This window comes from Lissotriton helveticus, chromosome 4_1, assembly GCF_964261635.1.
Source record: "Lissotriton helveticus chromosome 4_1, aLisHel1.1, whole genome shotgun sequence".
NCBI classification, from domain to species: domain Eukaryota; kingdom Metazoa; phylum Chordata; class Amphibia; order Caudata; family Salamandridae; genus Lissotriton; species Lissotriton helveticus.
In genome coordinates, this window is record NC_136063.1 from 1139283821 (window position 1) to 1139309686 (window position 25866).

The following is a 25866-nucleotide window of genomic DNA, read 5'->3' on the forward strand; positions in this document are numbered from 1 at the left end:
TGTGTTTGCATTATCATTGATTTTTTGTAGATCCAGAGTCTAACTGAAAGGTGAGAAGGAGTTTCCTGCTAGTTTTGTAAGTGACTAGGTTATTTTTAAATGTTTGTTGAGACAGCAGTACTAATGTTCACTGATGGTGACGTTGTTCACTACACCCTAATATCTTTCTAGATCTGAGATTTTGGTGGCACTAACGGGTGTGACACTTAGTAGGTTTAAGAGTATGCACATTGGTGTGCGTTGGCACTTTATTTATTTATGTATTCCTTGTTAGATACACTATAGATGACTAATCCTGGTGTGCTTTTTGAGTGTTGAGCAGACGATACCTTTGAACTCAGGGATGTTATATGTATTTTTATGTTTTCATTGCATTAGATTGACTGTGCAACTACACCATCCTGAAGATGGTCTTGGGGATCTTCTAGACCATTAGGAGACTGAAACGTCGACACTCTTGCACCTTTTTGTTTATATTTATGTTCTTAATAGGCATAATGAAAGCAATATGAAAGGTTCTGTTTAACTCTAATATATGATGTTTGTCATCCATATGTATATAAAAGCAAAAGGTGTTGGATTACTACTGTAGAGCAAATAGATATTATCAGTAGTATTTGAGTTGCCGTACTTGTTGAATTGAATATTTGCCTCAAAAAAACTGGATTAAAGAATTCTTTTGTATAACACTGTGTTTTTAGAAATTCCCTGACTGTGAGAAATTATGTTCACTTCTGTGACACTATTTAAAATAAGAAATAATATTCGAATGATTCCTCGTGGGACATTTGCATTTTGTGATTGATTATACCCAGTTACAAGGGGATTAGTGGTTTCCCTATTGTATATTACATTAAAGTAGTCAGGCAAACATTTTTCTTGAATGGGAATGACATTTGCAGACCTAAATCAGCCAGAACAACATCATTACATTGAGGCAAAATACCACAACATCCAACGATAAAGTCATGACATTTTACAGTGTTGCATTTGGTGAGATCTATGATTTGCTGTGACAGATCCTGATAGTATTTCACTTTACTCTCAAACGCTAATTCAAGCGAATTCTGTGAGTTTCATAACAAATTGAAACATCAATCACTACAGCTGTACCATTTTTGGTAAACACTACATCTGGTTTTCGTAGTTCACCTTGATTATTCTTAACATGAGGTTCCCTATATGCCATCCGACCACATCTTTTTGCTCTATCAATGAGCAATTCCTAATGTCCCTGGTTTTAGGACATGCGCCTGAAATATGTGAAATTGTTTCGCAAACATCATTACAATACCTACATGTAGCAAATGTACGATTTCTTCCCCCAGTGATGGTTTCTCTAGTATATAAAACATTTGCTCTTAACATCAGCACAGCTATGTACTGATTTTCTTTCATTTTGGTATGCTTGCTGATCCAGAAGTTTGAGGTTGGATTAATTGCTAAGTATTTTATACCATCACCTTGGACAGGGAAATTTGCCCATGTCTCAAATTCTTCTTTTCTCCAATCATATGTTGCTAACAAATTCAAACCATAACTCAGAAACCTACTATCTAAAATGTTGAGTTTGTGCATTTTGATGATGTTACCAATTTTTTCATTTATTTCCTCTCCTGCATACATGAATGAATGAGCTATGTATAGATCTGGAGCTGCCCTGAGATACAATAAATTATTGACTTTATTGAGACCAATTTGTGTACATAGTTTTGGTATACTGAGGCCCCCAAATGATCTTTTCGGATATAGGAGACCATCCCATGTGTATGCAGGAAGGTGAAGAAAATGTATGACATACTTTTTTATTGTTTGATCCAGAACATTTAAAGTTTTAGTTTCTGTTCCTGTCATTTCCAATTTGAATGATAGTTTAGGGACCAAGTACTGACACAAAATGTCTATTTTCTGTGGGCTCAAGTGGTAGATTATCAAGTTTTTGAGTCCAATTGACAAGAACCTCATTAATTTTGTTGTTGCTTGTATGGCCAGTGTGTGGATCAAAGTTCAATGCGAGGTATACCTCACTTTCTCCTGGATGAATGTTTTCAATATTTCTTTTTCAAACTGCCATGGTTTACAGTTTTTAATCAGGATTTTATCTTTATGGTGACTGATATAAAACCCATGTGTCTTTTTCACATTAAGTTTTAATCCTGTTAGAAGAGGGGGGGCGTGGCCAACAACATGGCCGACTAGGTCGAGTCTCCCGGTAGCTCCAGAGAGCTGACTTTGATCCGACGAGCTAACCGCGCCCGAAGGTCCCGTTTTCGACTCCCAGCGCAGCCTGATGACCCTGTGCGCTTGAGGGGAGGGAAACGCGGTGTGCGGTGCTCTAGCGGCGGTCCTGGCAGCTGCTGACTATTCCGGCGCGGGAAATGAGAGGGAATAAAATGGCGCCCGCCTGCTACTGAAACGCCGCGGGCGCTCTTGCAACGGACCCGCTGTGGAGCTCGGCGGTGAGCGGAGTGAGCGGCCGGGCTCAGAGCCTTCTGCGGAGCCGGCACACGAGTGGACCCTCCGGTGGTGCGGGGCGGGAGTGCCCGGAACTGCCTGACGGAGAGACGGCGCGGCCCGGGTGACGAGTGGGAGCACGACGTGGAGGCCGGGATCAAATGGGCCCCCTGTGAGACATGCGAGTGGCACCGGAATCCCTGCCTTGGTCCTGCGCAGGACCTGTGTAGCGGCCCGAGAGGACGGCGCCCTACCCAGCGGCTGACCCCCGGCTCAGAAAAAGGAAGCGCCCGGGTCGAGAAAGCGGCCTGGAGAGGTGGGGACGAGGCCAGTAGTGGTGACCTCCGACTGGGCCTGGAGGAGTCCGCAAGTGAGTGGAGCGGGGACAGTGGCCAGTTTGACCCGCCGTGGCAGCCTTGGGTCGGCGGGCCCTGGAGACGCGAGACCGGTGAGTAGGGGCCGCACGGCCTGGGGGCCCATGGTCAACGTGAGGCCTACGAACTCCCTGGGACTGGCGACGGTGGAAGGGAGGCCGGGCCCCAGGAGTACTCAACTGCGGTGATGCTCCGTGAGGCCCTGGAGCCCTGGGGGGCAGCTGGAGGTGGCATAGGGGCTCGCGCATAGCCTGGGGCAGGAAACGCAGTACCCGGCTGCGGCCTATACCTGGACTGTGAACCGTGACCTGGAGGCCCTGGAAGGCGGTGAGTGGGAGCGTACGGCGCCCGGACTGCCCCGGAGGTGTACCCGGCGCTCCTGGCCTTGAGTGTTGCTTCTTTGGACAGGGTACCTGGCGCTCTGAATAGCTATCAGTGACCGAAGAGGAGACTGCCCCTGCACATTGACCTTGTGACGGCTTCAGCGAGTCGGGAGCATGGTGTGGCGGGGAGCCCGTACTCAGTGGCTGGTGTCTGATAACATGGAGGACGGTGGACTGTCCTACCGGATGCTATCACTTGGGCACTCAGGATGGGGAAGAGGGAAGCGCCGGCCCGGAACCCTAGGCAGGGGACGCTGGATAGGTATGCCACGGGGCCTCCTGTCACGGACGCTGACACTCAACCCCCACGCTCGGACACAGCTCTGCTGATGGGGGCCATCCAAGCATCTAGGGATGACATCCAGGCTTCACGAGCGGCCCTTGAAGTTAAAATTGGCGAGGTGGGATCGGAGGTGACTCTATTGCACCAGGACTTCCGTAACTTGACGGAGAGGGTGACTACTGCCGAGAATAGATTGGGTGAGGTGGAAGATGTTATACAGGGGCTCAGGAAGGACGTCGCGGAGCTCCAGGCCTCTCACAAAAACCTCCAGTAGAAGGTGGATGATGCGGAAAACAGGGCCCGCCGCAACAACCTCCGCTTTGTGGGCTTTAGGGAAGGAATCGAAGGGAACAATATGGAGGCCTTTCTGCACGCATGGCTCTTAAAGACCTTCCTGACGGCGCGCTTCTCCAACTGCTTTATCATAGAGAGGGCGCATTGTGCATTGCTGGCGAAGCCACCGGAGGCCTGTGATTGCCCGTTTTCTGAATTTCGCGGATCGCGACACGATCCTGAGAGAAGCCAGTAGACTCGGGGAGATCCGGCTGGAGAATGCGACCATCATGATCTTCCCGGACTACAGCCAGGAAGTCCAGAAACAACGTCGCTCCTTCAACCAAGTGAAGGCGAAGCGAAGCTCAGAGACATGCACCGGCAGTACATGCTCCTCTTCCCGGCTAAATTGAAAGTTATGTTTCAGGGGAAGGCGCACTTTTTCACCCATCCGGAGGACGCCTGGCAATGGCTCGAGGAGCGCCCGCCTCGGCGAGACCAGGAGGGCAGACGGGAGTCCGGGCCTGGCGGATCGGCAGAAGATTCAGTTGTTTGGCGAGGAACGTAGGGTCCGAAGGGGAGGAGGACACTGGCGGACACTCTTCTGGGGATGAGAATGCGAGGACTCCGTCGATGCATCCTCTGGTCGTAGCAATCGATGAAATGGAGAAGGAGGTGGATGGTGGGGCTGCAGCATCCCCAGGCGATCTCCAAGATTCACATTTGTGAAGCTGGGACTTTCAGGACATTGCTGATGCAGGCTCGTGGCCGGATAGCACGCAAGTTGGCATACCCCTCCCTGTTTTCTCTTTCTGACTCTTTGTTTTTGGAAGTTCATTGTTTCCTAGTGTTTGTGGAAAGCTGAGAACGGGGTTTCAGGGCCCCAGGGAGGCATTGGTGTTGGGTTCCTAAGGGGGTTACAAGGGTGGGCGACAGACCCTCTCCTCCTGGAAAGTCCTGTACGTGACTACTTGGCGGGAATGGGACCGAAGGGGGGAGGAGGTGGGGTGGGGGGAGTGGGGCTGGGGGGTAGTTGTTTCCAGTTTTGGGATTTGGGACAGGAGGCCAGACTAGTTTGTGGTTCTTCCGGGGGTGGGGGGGGGGGGTTGGGGGGGGACAGTTTATTGCATGTCAAGTCACTCATGTGACTCTGCATCTGTGGGCTCCCAACATGGCTCCTACTGGACGAATCACACAGTCATGCGGGATAGGATGACGACAAACTTGCTTAGGGAGGACCCCTCTTTAGGGGAAATTAAGGTTTTAACGTGGAATGTTAATGGCCTGGGCAGCAAGATTAAGCGGGGATTGGTGCATAATTATGTTGAGAATGAAAGCTGACATGATATTACTGCAAGAAACACATCTGCAGGGCACTAAATGTAATTTCCTCGCTAGAGGACAATACAAGACGCTGGCACATGCAGGCTTCACCTCAGGTTCCAGGGGGGTAGCTATTCTACTCAGGAAACACCTGCCATTTCACATCTCACAGACATGGGTGGACCTGCAGGAGACATACGTGGGAGTGAGGGGGCGCTGGAGGAGGAGGGACTACACGTTCCTCTCGGTATATGCACCACCTACACTGCAAGCAGGCACATTGAGAGCCATCACTGATATCCTACTTACCACTTCAGACACGATTCAGGTTCTTGGGGGAGATTTTAATGATGTTATGGACCCCGGCAGAGATAGACCGGGGGGAGAGACAGACCCCTTACTGCCGCTTTGTTAGCGAGGACAATGGCGACGTTGGGCCTTATTGATGTGTGGAGGTGGCGGCACCCGGAGGGTGTGGAGTTCTCATTCTTTTCTGGGGCGCATAAGGTTTACTCTCGTTTGGATTATATCTTTATGGCCAGAGGGGTGCTGCAGTCTACTGACCGGATAGAATACCAAGCGAGGGGCATATCGGGCCACTCTCCCCTATTAGCTGAAATCGGGGGAGGCCAGGGGAAGCCGAGAACGGATACATGGCGCTTAGCGGCCTGGGATCTGCAAAACGTTGACATTGTATGTGGCCTTAGGGCTGACGGGAAGGTATACATAGCGGAAAATGAAGGCTCAGTACCATCCCAGGTGATGCTCTGGGAAGCCCTTAAGGCGGTCCTGCGAGACAGGGCCCAAAATAGGGTAGCGGGAGAGAGGAGGAAAGCGGAGGAAGAAGCACGTGCGCTGGAAGCACAGATCCTGGCCCTGGATCAACAGCACCAGTTGGGGAGGGTACCCTCTGACAATTGTTGGACGTGCAACGCCAGTACAGACACCTGGTGACGGGTGAGGCGAAGGCACAGGCCATGGCGACACTGCATCGCCTGTATAACGTTGGGGATAAGTCCGGTAGGCTGTTGGCTTAGTAGGAGAGAGAACGACGCGAGGTGGGTAGAGAAAATGAAAGACAGTCTGGGGAACTGGGTGCAAACGGACGATACTTTTGCGGTATATTATGGCGCTTTCTATGAGGCCAGGGACCTAGGGACGACGGACGATGCGCTACAATATATGTCTTCTATAGACCTCCCAGGCCTTGAGGAGGCGGATCAATGCAGCTTGGAAGCTGACATTACAGTAGACGAGGTCAGGGACGCATTGTCAAGGCTCAGAGCAAGGAAATCCCCGGGCCCCAATGGCTTCCCAGCTGAATTTTTAAAGAAAACAGCGGACCTTCTGTCCCGTCATTTACTAGGGATATTAGAAGATACAGCGGAGGAATGAATGAATGAATGAAGCCAGATTTATATAGCGCTACTTAGCCCAACGGGCATCAAGGCGCCTAAGCAAATAAAGTGTAAGGTCAGAGAGCATGCTTACTGGTAGGCCTTAGTGAAACACCACGTCTTTAGGGCTTTCTTAAAAAGGGCCATAGAGGGTTGGGTTTTAAGGGGGAAGGGCGTTCCACAGTTTGGGGGCCACAGATGAAAAGGCCCTTCCGCCCCATCTGACCTTGTTTGTCCGAGGGACAGATAGAAGGTTCTTACTAGCAGAACGTAGGCTTCTACTAGGGGTATAGGGACTCAGGAGGGAGCTTATAGCTTCAGAGCAACCGCCGGATAGAGCACTGAAGACCAGGCATAGGATTTTAAAAGAAATCCTAGACTGGATCGGAAGCCAGTGGAGACTCTTCCTGGCAAGAGTAGCAGAGGCGGTGTTAGGGACATCCAGGACAAATCTGGCAGCTGCGTTCTGGATGGTCTGGAGGTGTTGGATAAGGCCTTTATTGGTGTCTGCATATAGTGCGTTGCAATAATCCAGCCGTGATGCAACTAAGGCGACCACGGTCTGTTTGCGGGCTTGAGGGGAGAGATAGTGGGTGATTTTCCTGAGAACCCTAATAACTCCCCAACAGGTGGATACGGTTCTATTCACCTGTTGTGTCATGGCCAGCAAAGTGTCGATGATCACGCCAAGATTCCGGGTGGAGTTTGACGGCACGGGATAGGCTCCAAGAGACGAAGGCCACCAGTCATTGGACCATATGTCTTGATCTGTACCGAAGATCAAGACCTCGGTTTTCTCTCCGTTCAGCTTCAGTGCATTTGAAATCATCCATTCGGAGACTGCCTGCATGCAGTTCCTGAAGCTGAGCGCGGAGGTACTCACCGAGTGGGAGAGGGACACCATTATCTGGGTGTCATCGGCGTATGACACCACCTCCATCCCCTGTGATCTTACTAGCCTGGCAAGTGGGGCCACGTAAATGTTAAAGAGGGTCGGACTCAAGGCCGACCCCTGTGGGACCCCACATTGCACCGGCTTAGCAGGGGAGAGGAACTCTCCTAGCTTGACCCTCTGCTCTCTCTGGTCGAGGAAAGAGGACAAAAGACTCAATGCTGGGCCCTCCACCCCTATCTCCCTCAGACGAGCTGTTAAAGTCGAGGGAGACAGGGTGTCAAAGGCTGTGGTCAGGTCGAGTAGGACCAAAAGAGTGGTCTGGCCTCGGTCGACCTTAGATCGTATATTGTCTATCACTACCGTGAGCGCCGACTCGGTGCTGTGGAATTTTCGGAAGCCATGCTGAGACTGGTCCAGGAACCCAGAGGCATCGAGGAAAGCAGTCAAATGCTGATTAAGATGTGACTCTAGCATTTTAGCTGGAACAGGCAATAAAGAAATCGGTCGGAAGTTTTTAAGGGTTTCCGGATCCAGAGTAGGCTTTTTAAGTAACGGCTTGACTGGCCTTTTTCCAGGGTGCTGGGAATAGGCCCTGAGTCATAGCCCGGTTCATCACCTCCAGGAGAGGGGGCAACAGAGTTTCCCTACAATCCTTCAGGACCTTCAGAGGGCAGGGGTCCAGTGGCGAACCTGATTTTGTCCTATGTAACAGAGAGTCTAGTTGATCGAGGGTAAGAAGCGGAAAGTTGGTCAGGTTCTTAGAGGGATCTTTCGCCCAGCACTCTAAGACAGGTTGAGTCGGGAAAGAATGGGAGCACATTAGATCTCTCTGTGCTTCCAAAGTGAGAGAGATGTCAGCGATTTTAGTATGAAAGAACTGTGCGATCTTGTCGCACAGCTCTTGGGAACCTATGATGGGGTCGGGAATTTGTAGAGAACACAAAGAATCAAAGATCTTGAATAATTCCCTAGAGGAGGTGAGGGACAACGTAAGCCTGGAGAAATAGTCCTGCTTTTCTTTGATGACCCTAGTCTTGTATTCTCCAAGCAAAAGCTTATGTGTTTCTCTATCTGTGGAGTTCCAGGTTTTCCGCCATTGCCTCTCCTGCCTCCTACATCCCTGCCTCAGAAGCCTAAGAGGCTCCGTAAACCAGGGGGCAGAAGGTTTCCGCCTAGCTGAATAGCGCAGAGAGGCAGGGGCTAAAAGATCTACTGCTCTGGAGATAGAATTGTCAAGCTCCAGTGCGGCATCACTGGCATCCTTCGTGGGAGAGATAGTGGTCTGCACTATGAGGGGGGCCAGAGATTCATTTGTGATACCCCTATAGTTCCGCTTGAGTTCTTTGTTAATAGAACCCTGTTGTGGTGAAGAGGAGGGAAGGGATTTAAGTTCCAAAGGAACCGACAGATGGTCTGACCAGACCAGGGGAATAGGGGGGCCCACAGAAAGTCTGGGGTCGTTGGAGAACACCCCATCAAGAATATGGCCAGCCTGGTGGGTAGAACTATTTACCAGCTGATGAAGGCCACATGCGGCTAGGGGGTCCACCAAAGAACAAGTGTCCTTAGAACAAAGATCGTCTAGGTGAAAATTTAGATCCCCCAGAACCGTAAGGTGGGGTTTGCCAAAGTAGGGCTCTAAGATTTTAAATAGATTGAGGCTAAAGCTGGATCTGGGGCCGGGGGGTCTATAGATGAGGAGACCGGTAAAGGACACTGAGGGAGAGGAGTATATAGAAAAGTGAATAGCCTGAAAGAGGTCTGATGGCGCAGAAAGAGTTTTAATGTGGCAAACAGATGAAACTTTATAAAGAATCGCCAGCCCTCCACCCCTGCGTCCTGATCTGTCCAGTCTATGTAGCGCATAGCCCCCAGGGATAGCGTACAGGAGATCGGGACCAGACGATTCAGACGCCCAAGTTTCGGTAATAAAGGCCCATGAAGGGTTCCTGGCTGTGACAAAGTCATGAAACGCAATGTTATTTTTAATCAATGACCTGGCATTGATGAGAAAGCCCCTTTCCGTATAGATGGTGGGCGTGGCGGGGTTATTAGCCGGTGACTGCCCTTTAGGGGGATAAGGGGGAGGGGACTCGATGTCACAAGTGTAGCAGCAGCAAAACGGAGAACGAAGAAAAGCTTCTGGGGGGAAGGTATGGTGACAGGGTAGGGAAGGAGACTTAAGTGCAACTATATCCGTATAGGCATAAAACCATGTTACCTGGCTGCCCAACGATGTCTCCTCTCTGCACAGCCCGTCCTGCAGCCCGTCCTCAGCGCGGACGGGCACAGACGGGCTTAACTTAGGCACAACTTCGGCGCATATTCGCTGTGCGCATTCGCTGTGCGCGAATAGGGACATCCTAATTAAGGAGGATGAGGAGGGGGAGCTACCGTTAGATCTCCGACGGGCCACGATTGTCCCCATTTACAAGGAAGGTAAACCGCCGGAGGACTGAGTGTCCTACAGACCCATCTCATTATTGAACGTGGAAGTCAAGCTCCTCGCGATGATCTTGGCCCTTCGCCTTCGGGGAGTTATCACGGGACTGGTTTACCTGGACCAGACGGGCTTTCTTCCTGACAGAGCGACTCGGTACAACCTTAGGCGGACGCACAACTGGTTGCTTGAGGTCTGTGAACGGGAAGACCCTCATCTCTTTTTATCCCTTGACGCAGAAAAGGCGTTTGACGCCGTCCACTGGCCCTTTTTGGAGGGGGTTTTGCTTAGATTTGGGTTTGGGCCTAAGTTTAGGAAGTGGGTGAGCCTGCTCTATACAGATCCCAGGGCAAGGGTTAGGGTGAACGGAGTATTATCCACAGACTTCCCGGTCAGGCGGGGCACCAGGCAGGGGTGCCCTCTATCCCCGTTATTGTTTGCTTTGACTATAGAGGTACTGGCATGTGCAATTCGCCAAAATGAGGAGATCGCGGGGTTTCGACTGGGCAGGGCGGGAGCCACAAACGAGAAAATATCCCTCTACGCGGATGATGTCCTTCTTTATATTACACACCCGGACACGATGATCCCTGCGCTGTTTGAGGAACTGGCCAGATATGGGGCTCGGGCAGGATACCAGATAAACTGTCACAAATCAGTTCTTTATGACCCCAGGGAGAGGGACGGCTGGCCAGCTCTCCCGGAGAGACTCCAGACGACTAGGGAGGGCTTTACGTATTTAGGGATCTTTGTGACTACAGACAGTTCCCTCTCCTATGACAAGAATATTAAGAGAATATTGACCAATTTCACGGATGATGCGACGCGGTGGAGGCTACTCCCGCTGACGCTCGGGCCGAGTGGCCATGTTTAAGATGATCTCGCTCCCTAGATTCTTGTACGCCTTCCAAAATGAGTATTTCCCCCTCCAGAGGAAGGTCTTTCGTGACATTCACGCGGAACTACGCGCATTCCTGTGGCTGGGGAGGCAGCCCCGGGTGGCGCTGTCTGCCCTGCAGGGGCATCAATACGATGGGGGTATTTCGCTGCCCAATATAGAAGCATATTATTGGGCTGAGCACTTGAAGCCTATAAATGAATGGATACATGCCCCGGCATATCACCCCACTTATGCCCTAGAACGCTACTCGATGGATAAGCACACCTGCATACACTTTTTATATGGGGGCAAAGGGAGAGATAGGCTGCTCCCGGCTACGAGAGTTACTCTGGGGGTGTGGATGACGGCGACAAAGGCTACGGGGTGGGATGGTAAACCAACACGTCAAACTCCCTTTTGGAAGTGTGCCTGGCTCAAGGAACTGCATAAGTTGAAGGGTTTTCTGGCCTGAGATGCAATAGGTATTTCTACACTGGGAGATGTGATGAAGAGGGGGGGAACTGCAATCGTTTGCTGAGCTGAGAAAGGAATATGGACTTAGTCACATACAGTCTTTTAGATACGCGCAGCTGAGGCATGCCTGGAGGGCAGGGAGGGCGTTGGCAGGGAGGGCGTTGCCAGGTCCCCTCCCGGAATATGCTCCACTGGAGGGCCGCCTACTGCAGGAACAGATCACACATAGGGTGGTTTCCCTCACATATAGGACCCTACTGAATAACATGTCTAACGGGTTGGTGAAGCTGCGGGAGGTTTGGGAGAGGGACATAGGGACCATGGACGAGGTGGACTGGGGGACGGTCTTAATGCACCCACGCAAAGCGGTGATTAAATCTTGCCTCCGGCTTATACAATTCAAAGTGCTGCATAGCACATACTTTGACAGGGCAAGATTACATAGAATAGGGAGGGTGCCTGACCCCTGTTGTCTGAGATGTGGTTTTGAGAGGGGAGATTTCTTTCACACTATTTGGTCCTGCCCGAACATTCAGGTTTTCTGGGGTGAGGTGCTCCGGGAATTGGGAGTGGTACTGGAGATTGCTCTTCAGTCCGACCCTAAGTTGGTCCTCCTGGGAATGACGAATGAAGTTGACGTGAATCGCCCACAATTAATCTTTTTAGTACTGGCTTTGGTGGTGGCTAAGAGGGATGTGGCCAGGAAGTGGGGAGCCCCAGGGTGCCCGCAGCTGGAGGAGTGGTACAGGGGCATGGATCTGTATATGGCTGCGGAGAGGGTCACATATAAAGTAAGAGGGTGCCCCAAAAAGTTCAGAAGAGTATGGGGGAAGTGGCGTCGATACCATGGGCTTGATGGCGGTCTTTGATATGGTTGAGGTGGCTGGGACGCGGGGGGTGAGCGGGTTATGGGTTGCTGGCTATAACTCTATCCTTCTGAGTTGCGGAATGACTACAATGATCGTATTGACTGTGTTACTTATTTATGTACGGGGATCCGGGGTGCTGGGGGGAGGTGGAAGGGCTCCGGGATGGGATGTGCTGAGTGATGATGACATGCTTGTTCTTTTGTTTTGCACTGAAAAATCAAATAAAGATATTTTTAAAAAAAAGTTTTAATCCTGTTGTTTTACTGAACTTTTCAATGATTTTCAGATTTATACACATTCCTTCCCAGGTGCTGCTATAGTTACTTCCACCGTTTACCGGCACTTCATTGAATTTCTTCACTGTGACATTCAGAGCACTGGGCAGAAATCACATCACGTCAACACCCGCCTCGGGCCTTCGCAATGCTTTGCTTTAATTAAACATTCGAATTCCCCTGGTCCGCACCAGTTCTAAGTCAGCTGCTAGGTGCCGGCCGAGGCAGAACGCCAGCCCCGTGCCTCCGGGGAGGGGGCACCGGGAGAGGCGCCCACCGCAGTTACGGATCTGACTTGCCAACTTCCCTTACCTACATCGTTCCAAAATGCCAGAGGCTGTTCACCTTGGAGACCTGCTGCGGATATGGGTACGGCCCGGCGCAAGATCTCCCCCGGATTTTCAAGGACCAGCGAGAGCTCACCAGACGTGGCCAGAACTGCAATGCTTTCCAAGGCTCGGGCCCCTCTCTCGGGACGAACCCATTTCAGGGCGCCCTGCCCTTCACAAAGAAAAGAGAACTCTCCCCGGGGCTCCCGCCGACTTCTCCGGGATCGTTTGCGTTACCACACTGGATGCGCAAGGGCGCCCGTTTCCGCCACTCCGGGTTCGGGGATCTGAACCTGACTCCCTTTCGATAGGCCGAGGGCAACCGAGGCCATCGCCCTTCCCTTCTGAACGGTGCTCGCCTATCTCTTAGGACCAACTGATCCATGTTCAACTGCTATTCACATGGAACCCTTCTCCACTTCGGCCTTCAAAGTTCTCGTTTGAATATTTGCTACTACCACCAAGATCTGCACCTGTGGCAGCTCCAGCCGGGCCCTCGCCCCGGGCTTCCGTGCGCACTGCAACGGCCCTCCTACTCGTTGCGGCTTAGCCTCCATGGCTCTCAGCGCCGGCGATGGCCTGGTATGGGCCTGAGCTCCAGCACCATCCATTTTCAGAGCTAGTTGATTCGGCAGGTTTGTTGTTACACACTCCCCAGCAGATTCCAACTTCCATGGCCACCGTCCTGCTGTCTATATCAACCAACACCTTTTCTGGGGTCTGATGAGCGTCTGCATCGGCACCTTAACCCGGCATTCGGTTCATCCCGCAGCGCCAGTTCTGCTTACCAAATGTGGCCCACTAGGCACTCGCATTCCATGCCCGGCTCCACGCCAGCGAGCCGGGCTTCTTACCAATTTAAAGTTTGAGAATAGGTTGAGATCTCTTAGGCCCCCAGATCTCTAATCATTCGCTTTACCAGATAAAACTCAGGGCTCCGAGCACCAGCAATCCTGAGGGAAACTTTGGAGGGAACCAGCTACTCGATGGTTCGATTAGTCTTTCGCCCCTATACCCTGGTCGGACGACCAATTTGCATGTCAGGACCGCTAGGGACCTCCACCAGAGTTTCCTCTGGCTTCGCCCTGCCCAGGCATAGTTCACCATCTTTCGGGTCCTATCATGCACGCTCATGCTCCACCTTCCCGACGGAGCGGGCGAGACAGGCCGGTGGTGCGTCCGCTGCTGCAAGCACGGCAGGATCACACATCAGCCTGCGCGCGCCTGCCCTCACCTTTATTGTGCCACAGGGTTAAGCTCGGCCCTCTGACTCACAAGCGTGTTAGACTCCTTGGTCTGTATTTCAAGACGGGTCGGGTAGATAACCGACATCGCCGCAGACACCTGGCTCCCGGCGTTGGCCTTCCCACCCGGCGGCATGACTGAGAACAGTCCGCCCCAGTCAACAGTTGTGCGGGAAGCAGGGGGCCCCGTCCCCCGTTCAACTGCCCTGGCACGCCCCGAGCACGCCCCGAGGGGCGGCCAGGATCGGGTGCCCGGGGGAGGGCGCCGAGCCTGTCAAATCTCCCTCTGCCCCGCGGACACTGTGAAGCTGCTGCCAGGGGGCTGTAACACCCACCGCCGGAGTGGCGGGCCACCTGCCCTCCTGAAGCCTTCCCAGCCGACCTAGAGCCGGTCGCGGCGCACTGTCACAGAGGAAATGCACCATGCGGGGGCCGGGTAGGACCCGGCTGCCGGTCGCGCGGAGTGGATCCAGAACTCCTGGACCACCGACCACGATACCACAGAAAGTCAGGCGTGGCACGCAGCCAGGCGCCCTGGGGCAGGCCCGGGGTGGACCGGTTGCCAGACCCCTTCTCAGGGCTAGGCACACCGGTGGCGTACCTCAGCTGCAGTACCCGGTGAGGGACCCTGCCACTGGCGATCGGGGGGTCTGACCTTGTGGGGGGACAAAGGGAAGCGGCCTTAGCCACGTCCCGGGGAAGCCCCTGGGCGATTGACGATTGAGCAACCCTCAGACAGGCGTATACCCGGGACAAACCCAGGGCCGCAAGGTGCGTTCGAAGTGTCAATGATCAATGTGCCCTGCAATTCACACTAATTCTCTTTCAGCTAGCTGCGTTCTTAATCAACGTGCGAACCGAGTGATCCACCGCCAAGAGTCACAGGCAACATTTCAAAAACGTTTGCCTAGCTGCAGGAGAGGCAGGAGGAAGGCAACGCCATCCATCCGCCGCCCGCGAGGCGAGACAGCCCAGGTGCCCCGTTCAAAGCTTTGCCTCTGGGAGTCAGACTGCACCGTTGGGAGAAAAAAAACATTAGCAGGCACTCGACCCGGGAGACCCCACTACCCACCCACCCACGGGTGAGGGAGGGGGCTCCCGGAGCAGGCAGCCCCGTAGCCACCCGTCCCTCCTGGAGTAATCGGGAGGCCCTCAGCCCGGCCACTTGAGACCAGGTTGAACCGGGTACCTGGCAATGAGGGAGGGTCACCCCACCTGCACGTCAGCTGTCTGTCCCCGGGCGACCCCGAGCAATGCCGGTGGGCTGGCTTTTTTCAGCCCACCCCACCCCAGCCCGGGTCAGAGGTGCCGGAAGGGAAGAGCCAGGCAGCTCCCCATCCTGCACGCCTCCCACCGAGAGGAGCCGGGGTCCCCTCTCAGGCCCTCAGCCCCTTCTCTTCCAGGTCCACCCTGCCTCACAAAAAGTGCCACTCCTTGGTTGCCTGGATCCTGGTGGAGACGGGACGTGGGCACCAGAGAGCCCAGGCAGCTGCAGGGCCTTTTGAGTGGGGGTGTTACCAGCCTGATGATGCACTGTCATTTGGTTTCCCCCCACTGCGGGGGTCATGCCGGGTGAGCTTGGATTCTATCTCAGGAGGACCTACAGCTGTTTTGATTTGATTTATAATTTTATAGAGCGCGCGAATGCCCATGGGCGTCTTGGCGCTATGACAAATACAAGAGCTCCGGGTCGGCAGAACGGAATCTAGCTGACGGAAAAGAGCCATGTTTTCAATGCTTTCCTAAAGGAGATCAGGGAAGGACTATCTTTAATCGAAATTGGGAGAAGGTTTCAAATCTTCGCTGCATGTAGTAGAAAGCTTCTCCCTCCCCATCCGGCCAATCTGTGTTTAGGAACCTGGATTAGTTTGGCCTGGCTTGATCTGAGAGGCCTGGAAGGCTCATACAGTTTAAGATGTTTTTTTAAAAACTGCGAGCCAGATCCGTGAAGGGCCTTATAAGCCAGGCAGAGTGATTTAAACTGCACTCTTTTGGGAATGGGGAGCCAATGAAAGGTTTTTAGTTAGTGGGCAATTGGCTTATGTTTGGGAATGTCCAGCACCAGCCTTGCGGCTGCATTCTGCAAACGTAGTTTTGCTAGAATTTGGACCTGGGCCCCAGCATACAAGACATTTCCATAATCAAACCTTGACTAGGCCAGGGCAGTCACCACCGTTTTCCGGGCGTCTACTGGGATGTAAGGCAGAAGCTTTCTAATAATTTTCAGTATGTACCAGACTGATGAGGCCAGTTTGCTGGCCTGAGCATCAAATGAAAGTTTGATGTCTAGCGTCATACCCAGGTTTTTCACCTTATTTACTGGAGCTGGACAGTTGCCAAGGCTGTCAGGCCACCACTCCGGGGACCATATGTTTGGATCAGCCCCTAGCACCAGTACTTCACTTTTGTCCCCATTTAATTTCAGGCAGTTGTTCATACATGATCTGAATTTATTCGCTGTTTCTTTAGAATCCTTGCTGATGGACACCACTATCTGGGTGTCGTTGGCATAGGAAACTGGAATAAAACCACTTTTCCTTATGATTCCTGCTAAGGGAGCTACATATAAATTAAAAAGGGTAGGACTTAATGATGACCCCTGACGTCTGGAAAAATTTCATACTTTAGTATTTGTGTGAACAGCTTCTCTAGTTGTTTACTCAACAGTTCTGGAAAAAGCTGCATCACCTTAGGTGGACAGGGGTCCATTGGGCTACCTGATCTGGTGGTCTTCACTATTTGCAGAATGTGATCTGCTGAGGGTGGCACAAAACGAAACCATGGGCCCTGAGATATCAACGAGGGTTCCTTGTTTGGCTCCGAAATTGAGTAGGCAGGTATAACTTTATCGATTCTTTTAAAAGAATCATATACCGAATATACTTTATTGACGAAGAATTTGCCCAGAGTGTTACAAAAATCCGAAGTCATTGCTACAGTGTTATTGTTATCTATTTTTTTTAGTTTTATTACTGTGGCAAAAAGGGCTTTGCTGGAATTTTTTGTCTCGTTAATTTTTCGAGTAAAATAACTGCTTTTTTCTGCATTAATCAGTTTTTTATAAGTGACCAAGGAGGCTTTATAATCTTCTTTTAGCCCTAAGTCGTAATTGGTCCTCCATCTTTTCTCAGCTCTTCTGCAATTTTGCTTTTGTTACCTAAGAGCTTCCGAGAAACATGGTTGAGAAGGAGTTCTCCTCTTGAAGGTAACTTTTCTTTGAGGGACTGCAACATTAACTGTAGCATTTATCCAATCCATGATTTGATCATTGGCTGTATTGCTGTCTGGGGCAAGTTCGAGATTTGATGACTGCAGTTTATCTAGAAGAGTCTGGGTATTGGTTCTCGACCAATCCCGATATGTGGCACTCCTAGGTAAACCAGCGGGTCTGCTAATCTCTTCATTCACTTCCAAGGCGAAGATAATCACCTTGTGATCTGACCAGGGGACTTGCAAAGTATCCACTCTTTTTATGCCTCCACAGGAAGTAAAGATCCCGTCGAGAGTGTGGCCCGCTCTGTGAGTATCTTGAAGGACCCTCCGTTCCAAGGCTAGGTTGGCCAGAGCTTTTCTAAAGGTTGACCGTTGTGTCAGAACTCTTTTCTAAGTGAAGATTAAAATCTCCCAAGATGGTATAGTCTGGGCCTTGCACGCTGGATTCCAAGAACGGACTGAGTAAATGGATCAGCGGTGTTTTGGCTCTGGGAGGCCTGTATATTAGGAGGCCATTAAAGGTATAGTTGTTTGTAATCTTGATCTGGAAGGATAGTGTCTCACAGTCCAGATTGCCCTTATCTGAGCTCCTGTCTCTAAATATAATTGCCAGTCCACCCCCCCCCCGTTTCTCTGTCCTGTCCGCTCTACAGATGGAAAACCCCTCTGGGATAGCTACAGCCAAATCTATGTCTGAGGCCTCGTCTTCCCAAGTTTCTGTAATGAATATAAGATCGAGGTTTTGGCTTTCTATTAGTTCCACCATGTGGATGTAATGCTTAACCATAGACCTGGCGTTGATTAGTCCGGCCTTGGTGATGTTTAGCTTTATCTCTGGTCTGTTAAGCCGTAAATTAGATGTGGCCAATCCTTCAATAGGAGAAAAAAATGAAGGTATGAGAGCAGACTGGACATAGTTTGGTTTCTGTGTGCTATTATGGGACAGCCGGTGTTAGTTCTAATTAGGCGTAATGCTTGACTGGAGTAGCTAAGCCTCACAATCCCTCGTAGGTTTTGTGCAGGGATTATGGCCCTGGGCCCGGTCTCGGCGCAAACCGGCGCAGACGGGCTTGCCTTAGACGCGCCTTCGGCACGCCCGCTGCGCGTGTCCGCTGCGCCTCCGTTCTGGCATTGATTCAAATAGTGAATGTACAGCGATCCACTAGAGCGCGTAGCACCGGAAATGCCCCAGGCCAGAAGTGGAAAGAACTGCTCTGACCCCCTGGGGCACCCGCCGTTCAAGCGGCACTTGCCGTGACGGACCGGGGTGCCTGGGCGGGCAAATAAAGTGCAAATGAGCGCAGTAAGTATTCTTGTGCAAAGTAGGCAGTTTAAAAGGATATGTTGTTTGCGCTGTTTAGAAATGGGACACAATACAGATGATGAGATGCATTATTTCCTAGAATAACATCTGTACAGATTATTACAGGAATGAACTCACGTCACAAGTACTACAAGACATATCACTGTGTAAGAAATGTTTATTTATGTACTGTTGTGACATGTTGTCATAAATGGTTAGATACACATATCCTTGAACAGTATCGGTTTGACCCTCCTCCGCCATCCGAATGATATTGACTGACAATTACTGCGTAAATATAGGTTCTGGATGGGAGCCATATTTATTTTTTTATTATTTTTTATATTTTATATCACATATATATTTTCGTTGTCTTTATTTGTTTATTTTCATTCATAGTTATTTCATTTATGTTTCATCATGCACCTTTTTGCTCATTTACTATTTTCGACTCTATTTAGAGTTTGGTTTACCTTCGCCTTTTTAATAATACTGAATATAGAGGGCATGACAAATCTAGGGAGGAATAATCCAAGACGTTCAAATAAATAACGTTAAACGAATTATTAGTGTTCCGACTGAATAATAGATGCGATGCATAATACTAGATGCATGTTTTAAGATGGCCGCGTTTATTCACGCGCCTTCTTTATTGGAACCGAAGTACAACCCGGAGGTACACATGACCGGTTTGAGTCAGGTGGGTCGTGGTCAGTATTTTATCGACTACCGGTTCAGGTTTTTGCCTAATACGACCGGCGTCTGTGCACATTCGACCTCTCGCCGAGGTAGGACAATTATTTCCGTTTATTATATCTTTTTCTGTAAGAAACCCCGGGACACCTTAACCCTTACTATATATGCCACGATAATAACTTCCCACTGTCTGTGGCTTTCACTTGCGACGTCTTTTCAAATGGGTATTTGGTATTCAGCACTGCTCATTTCTAAATATCTCCTGACACACCGAACGCTATCAACACGGGTGATTTACTAAGATAACGCATATGGCAGAACTTTATTTCTGTCGTTTTTCAACAAACTCAAATAAATAACTATATAGTTGCTTTTTGTCCCATTTTCCTTATGACAAACATCGCCGTTTTTTATTTTCTCAAACAGGAGACTAAATCATATGATAATTCAAGAATTGGACCGAATTCTTTTGCCGTTATATTGATAAGGACACGACTGATATTGCCTTTTGGGAATAGATATTACATACTTGAGGTATGTTGGGCCTGTGTTCCTTTTTATATAATACTCCTTGGACTTAATTATTGTTTAATGCTCTTTTTGAATTTTGTTAGAGGCGGTTTTTGTGTTAATTCATGTTTTGTAGATTAAGGTTATTTAATATACTTCTTACTCCATCTAGCCTGTGAACATTTGATGAATACTAATTGATTTAGCCATATGGATTGGATTTGGTGATATAATTTTGCTCCTCTGCGTCCGAAAATTAATAGAAACGAAATATTATATTATTACAACATGAGGATTACTGTCGCTTCACATTCGACAACGTCAATCGGTAGGTTCCTCCCATTTTCCTTGCTCTCGCTTTCATAGACTCTCAGGCATTTCTCCTTGTGCATTATAACTAGACTATGGTGATCACTTATATTTTTTCGCTCGATTAAAACACCGGTGATACGTATGGTAGCATCCTGAGCTGATGGGTCGTAGTCCGACAATAGACTTCAAACTAAGCGAGCATGACCATCAGACTTTGCCCATAATATGATTCTTTAACATTATATGTGAATTAAATTAATGTTGATAAATACGAACAGAGCTAAGATTTCTTACCCTCCTACACAATATTCTTTGTTTTTAGACATGTTACCAGGTCAATGTGATCTACAAACTGCATATAGTATTGGGAAATCTCTTTAGATACCATTATGTGTTCTGAATCTTGGTTGAGATTGCTGGATAAATAGGCATTTGAATTTATAACACAGATAGGGTTACGAGAATGAATTATGAACCGTTTCAAAAGGAGTTTTTTTGATGTTTTTAATGTAATATGATCATCTCCTACCTATCGGGTTCATATATATATATGTTTTTACATATGGTCTTTTTTCTATGTATCTTGTACGTATATTTTTTATGATTTCTGTATAGTTCTGTATGTTTATATATGTAGAGTTATATATGTGCTGGTCAAAAACATAATTGGTTACATGTTTGTTACATATTATGTTTTGTATGTGTTTTGATATTACAGCCCTGAAGAAGTTCTGATTTTTCAGAACGAAACGCGTCGGCTGGCTTTGGTTGATAATCCTAAGAAAATAAATTATATTTTGAATACATACCAGGATTCAGCGTCTCAATAAGGACGTTAATTGAAATATTGACATTTGGACTAATAATACAAGTGGTGCTGTTCCAATCTTTGGATTTAGTTTAAAAGCTTTGTTAAAAATTATTTACAACACACAGCCTAGACCTGGCCGAGCCACGTGATCTCTATCATCAGACTCGCGTAGCTCTGCTCCAGGCCTTTTAACAGCAATGAGCGGCGATCCACTAGAGCGCGTAGCGCCGGAAATGCCCCCAGGCCGGAAGTGGAAAGAACTGCTCTGACCCCCTGGGGCACCCTCCGTTCAAGCGGCACTTGCCGTGACGGACCGGGGTGCCTGGCGAGCAAATAAAGTGCAAATGAGCACAGTAAGTATTCTTGTGCAAAGTAGGCAATTTAAAAGCTTTGTTAAAAAGTATTTACAACACACAGCCTAGACCTGGCCGAGCCGCGTCGTCTCTATCATCAGACTCGCGTAGCTCTGCTCCAGCTGTGACCCTCCCAGAGAGGGACAGGGGCCACCCCTTGTCCCTGGTCCCTTGCGTATTGGTCGGGTCCTCCCCGGTGAAAGAGGCCCACCGAAGGCCCGTGTCCTTTCCATGTCCGGGCGAGGTTTCTTGCGTTGAGTCAAATTAAGCAGCAGGCTCCACTCCTGGTGGGGTCCTTCCGTCAATTCCTAGAAGTTTCAGCTTTGCAACCATACTTCCGCTGGAACCCAAAGACTTTGGTTTCCCGGAAACTGCTCAGCGGGTCATGGGAATAACGCCGCCGGGTCGCTAGACAGGATTGTTTATGGTCGGAACTACGCCGACTTTCGTTCTTGATAAATGAAAACATTTTTGGCAAATTCTTTCGCTTTGGTTCGTCTTGCGCCGGACCAAGAATTTCACCTCTAGCGGCAGAATACGAATGCCCCAGGCCGTCCCTCTTAATCATGGCCCCAGTCCCGAAAACCAACAAAATAGAACCCGAGTCCTATTCCATTATTCCTAGTTGAAGTATTCAGGCGACCAGCCTGCTTTGAACACTCACATTTTTTCAAAGTAAACGCTTCGGACCCCGAGGACACTCAGTCAAGAGCATCAAGGGGGCACCGAGAGGCAGGGGCTGGGACAGGCAGTAGCTCGCCTCGCAGCGGACCACCAGCTCGATCCCAAGATCCAGCTATGATCTTTTTAACTGCAGTAACTTTAATATACGCTATGGGAGCTAGAATTACCATGGCTGCTGGCACCAGACTTGCCCTCCAATGGATCCTCGTTAAAGGATTTAAATTGTACTCCTTCCAATTACAGGGCCTCGAAAGTGTTCTGTATTGTTATTTTTCGGCACTATCTCCCCGAGTCAGGAGTGGGTAATTTGCGCACCTGCTGCCTTCTTTGGATGTGGTAGCCGTTTCTCAGGCTCCCTCTCTGGAATAGAACCCTGATTCCCCGTTACCCGTGGTCACCATGGTAGGCACAGAAAGTACCATAGAAAGTTGATAGGGCAGACATCTGAATGTATTGTCGCTGTCATGGAGACGTGCGATCGGCCCGAGGTTATCTAGAGTCACCAATGAGGCCGGGCAAGCCCGGATTGGTCTTGGTCTGATAAATGCACGCATTCCGGGAGGTTAGCGCTCGTCGGCATGTATTAGCTCTAGAATTACCACAGTTATCCAAGTAACAGATGGAGCGATCAAAGGAACCATAACTAATTTAATGAGCCATTCGCAGTTACACAACACCGGCCGTGTGTAGTTACACATGCATGGCTTAATCTTTGAGACAAGCATATGCTACTCGCAGTATCAACCAGGTAGCCGCACCTGCTGACGGGGTTGGTTCGGGGGGTCACGTGCCCATCTCCCTGACCGGCAACCTTCACACACCCCTCCCTCTGGGAGCCTGCTGGGGGAAGGAGCCCACCCACCTGTGCAGGAGTGCTCACTGGAGGGGTGGAGCGGTGCGGTCACATGGGCACCAGCAGGGCCAGCTGTCTCCCCCGGAAGGGAGAGGCAGGCCGAGGCACAGCCTGAGCGTGACGCAGGGGTGCCAGAGCCTGGCGGCGGCGGCACCCCTCGGCACGATCGTTCTGAGCTGCTGTGGAAATGTGTTGGGTGTAGAGGGGTGACAGCGTGGCGCACAGGGCCTACGAACCTGCTGGGCAGCAGCATCCGAGGGCCTGGTGCCACCTGACCCCTTCCGCTCGGGTCAGACCACTGGGGGGCACAAGCTGCCTGGGCCACTCGCCTTCACTCTGCTGGGTAGGGTGAAGGGCCTCCCGCCAGGTGGCAGACCCTCAAGTCGAACGGTCCATGCAGTGAGGAAGCTCCTTGCTTGAAACAACAGCCGAGGCTGGCCAAGCAGTCCATCCCTAAATGGACTGAGAGTGCCCAATCGATCCGAGTACGGCTGGGGCATCCCCTGGCAGGCCGCCCTGCGCAGGGGGTATGCTGACTTAGCATCTCTGCCTGCTCCCGGGGCAAGCAGACTTGAAGAAAAACGACCATCAGGAAGGGGCTGAGAGGCAGGTGCGTACCCGGGTTCCTGGGGACCCTGGCGTGCGGGCCAGAGTGCGGCCTTCCCCCGTCTTGGCATCGCCAGACCTCACGAAGGTCTGACTGAGCAAACTCGGAACAAAAAAGACCATCGGGAAGGGGCTGATGGGCAGGTGCGTACTCTGGCCCCTGGGGTCTCCGGCGGGCGGACTTGGGTGCTGCCTTCGCCCATCTCAGCATCGCCAGACCTCACTGAGGTCTGACTGAGCAAATTCAGAGAAAAACAACCATCGGGAAGGGGCTGAGGGGCAGGTGCATACCTGGGCCCCTGGGGCCCCGGCGTGGCAGGCCCTGTTGCTGCCTTCCCCATCTTAGCATCACCGCATCTCATGGAGCTGAGAGGCAGGCGTGAAGCCAGGCACCTTGGAGGCCCCGGTAGGCAGGTCCGGGTGCTGCCTTCCCCTGTCTCAGAATACACACGGAGGGTCTGACTGACCCTCTCCCTTCTAATCCGGAGGAAAATTAACTTTCTTTCTTTCAACCCATGCACACAAGGTGACAGAAGGGACCCAAGGCGCGAATGTGACCGACCTCCTGGAGCCCTCGCTGGGATCGTAAAGGCAAATGTATCCTCATCGAGACTTCCGGGGAAGCCCGGCCATCTGGTCGCCCCATTGGAAAGCATTGCGTGTGACCAGATGGCCGAGGGGAAAGGTGCGACCAGATGGCCGGGCTCAAAAGGGAAGCGATCTGGTCGCTCTGTGCCCAACTAAAGAGTGAGCGGGTGCCGGGGCATCGGGGGCCAGAGGCTCAGGGCCCCAACCACGGAGGCTGCGAGGGGGACCCAACGGGCCCTCCGACCCGGGTCCCACAGACACTTTGAAAAGCAGGGGAGGCCTGCATGGGACCAACGGACCCCCGTCCTGGGCCTTTGGCAGAGCAGCAGGCCAGGGGACGGGGCCCAGGGCCGGAGCCGCTGACCTGGGCTCGGCGGGGCCCCGGGACCCTGCTGGGGATCCCAGGCCCAGAGGTGCAGGGGAAGTCTCCACGGGCCCACGGGACGCCATCCCAGGCACCCTGCCACATGGCAGGACAGAGGATGCAGCCCGGGGTGGGGAGGCCACCATCCCCGGTGCCCTCAGGAGCCACGGTCAGAGCTCCTGAACCCAGCCAAGCAAGGGCAGGCTCCCCAGGCACAACAGAACCCCGTCCTGGGATTTTGGCATAGCACCAGGCCGGGAGACAGGGTCCAGGGCCGGAAAACCTGACCCAGGCCCGACAGAGCCCATGGACCCCGCCGGGGCCCCCAGGCCCAGAGACACAGGGGAAGCCCACCAGGCCCGCCGGAACCCGTCCCGGGCCCCCTGCCACGTGGCTGGACTGAGTCGGAGCCCGGGGTGGGGAGGCTGTCCTCCCCAGGCCCCTGGGAGCCGTTGAACCCAGGCGAGCAGGAGGAGGCTTCCCGGGCACGACGGAACCCCATCCTGGGCAGGCCGGAGGACAGGGTCTAGGGCTGGAGTACCTGACCTGGGACCCGGCGGGCCCCTGGATCCACCTGAGGCTCCCGGAGGCAAAGGGGAAGCCTCCCCGGGCCCGCGGGACCCCGTCCCGGGCACCCAGCCACGCAGCAGGACCAAGAATGGAGCCCGGGGTGGGGAGGGCGTCCTCCTCAGGGCCCCTGAACCCAGCCGAGGAGGGGGAGGCCCGCAAGACCCCATCTGGGGCAGCCTGCCATGTGACAGGCCTGGGGATGGACCCAGGGCTGGGGCAGCATCCTGGCCATTCAGCTGCCGGCTGAGGACCTCTAGGCCGAGAGGGGTCCCAGAGTACCCTGTCCCTAGTAATCCGGAGGAAGGCTATCCCTCCTTCTGGGAACCCATGCGTACCGAGAGACTCAGGGGATCCTAGGCCCGGAAGTGCCCGATGGCCCGGCATGTGACTAGATGGCTGGACCAAAAGGACGCCCATCTGCCCGACCCGAGCCTTCGCTGTAGGGCTACAGCCTGCCATTGCAGGGCTCGGGGGATGCGCTTCCCATGGGCTCATAGACCCCGGGTGGGCCTCAGGCACGAGAGGCCCGCAGTTGCTCTCTGGCCCCAGATGCCTGGAGGAGGACGGCCTGGCACCGATGAAGCCCATCTCACTTTGCCACGGCGCGGCCGGTCGGAGGGAGCCCTGGAGAGTGGGGAGGTGTCGTCCGCACCCAGCCCATCTGGTCCCCGACTGAGAACCGGCAGCCCGGAACGGGTGTCTGGGCATACCCTGCCCCTAGTAATCCGGAGGAAGACTACTCCTCTTTCTGGGAACCCATGCGCACCGAGAAACTCAGGTGACCCTAGGCCCGGACGTCCCCGAACTCCTGGAGCCCGGGCTGGGATCAGGGAGGCCCGGCCATCTGGTTGCCCCATTGGAAAGCATGGCATGCGACCAGATGGCTAAGGGGGAAAAGATGCGACCAGATGGCCGGGGTTGAAAGGACGCTCATCTGCCAGCCCCAAGCCTTCGCGGTTGGGCTCCCGTTTGCCCACGCAGGGCTTGGGGAGCCCGGCTGGGCCTCAGGCACGGGGAGGACCACCGAAGCTCTTGGGCCTGGACGCACTGGGGGAGGAATGCCTGGGGCCCATGGAGCCCATCTCGGGCACTTTGTCAAGCTGTGGGCCA

The 25866-nt window shown here is 51.9% G+C and overlaps 3 pseudogenes; all 3 read right to left on the bottom strand.

Annotated features, from left to right (window-relative positions):
* Window positions 1-12648: 12648 nt before the first annotated feature.
* On the bottom strand, window positions 12649-13945 carry LOC144829697 (28S ribosomal RNA; annotated as a pseudogene).
* Window positions 13946-14618: 673 nt separating this feature from the next.
* Window positions 14619-14774, bottom strand: LOC144829810 (5.8S ribosomal RNA; annotated as a pseudogene).
* A 6658-nt stretch (window positions 14775-21432) lies between these two features.
* LOC144830005 (18S ribosomal RNA) lies at window positions 21433-22523 on the bottom strand (annotated as a pseudogene).
* Between the last annotated feature and the right edge of the window lie 3343 nt (window positions 22524-25866).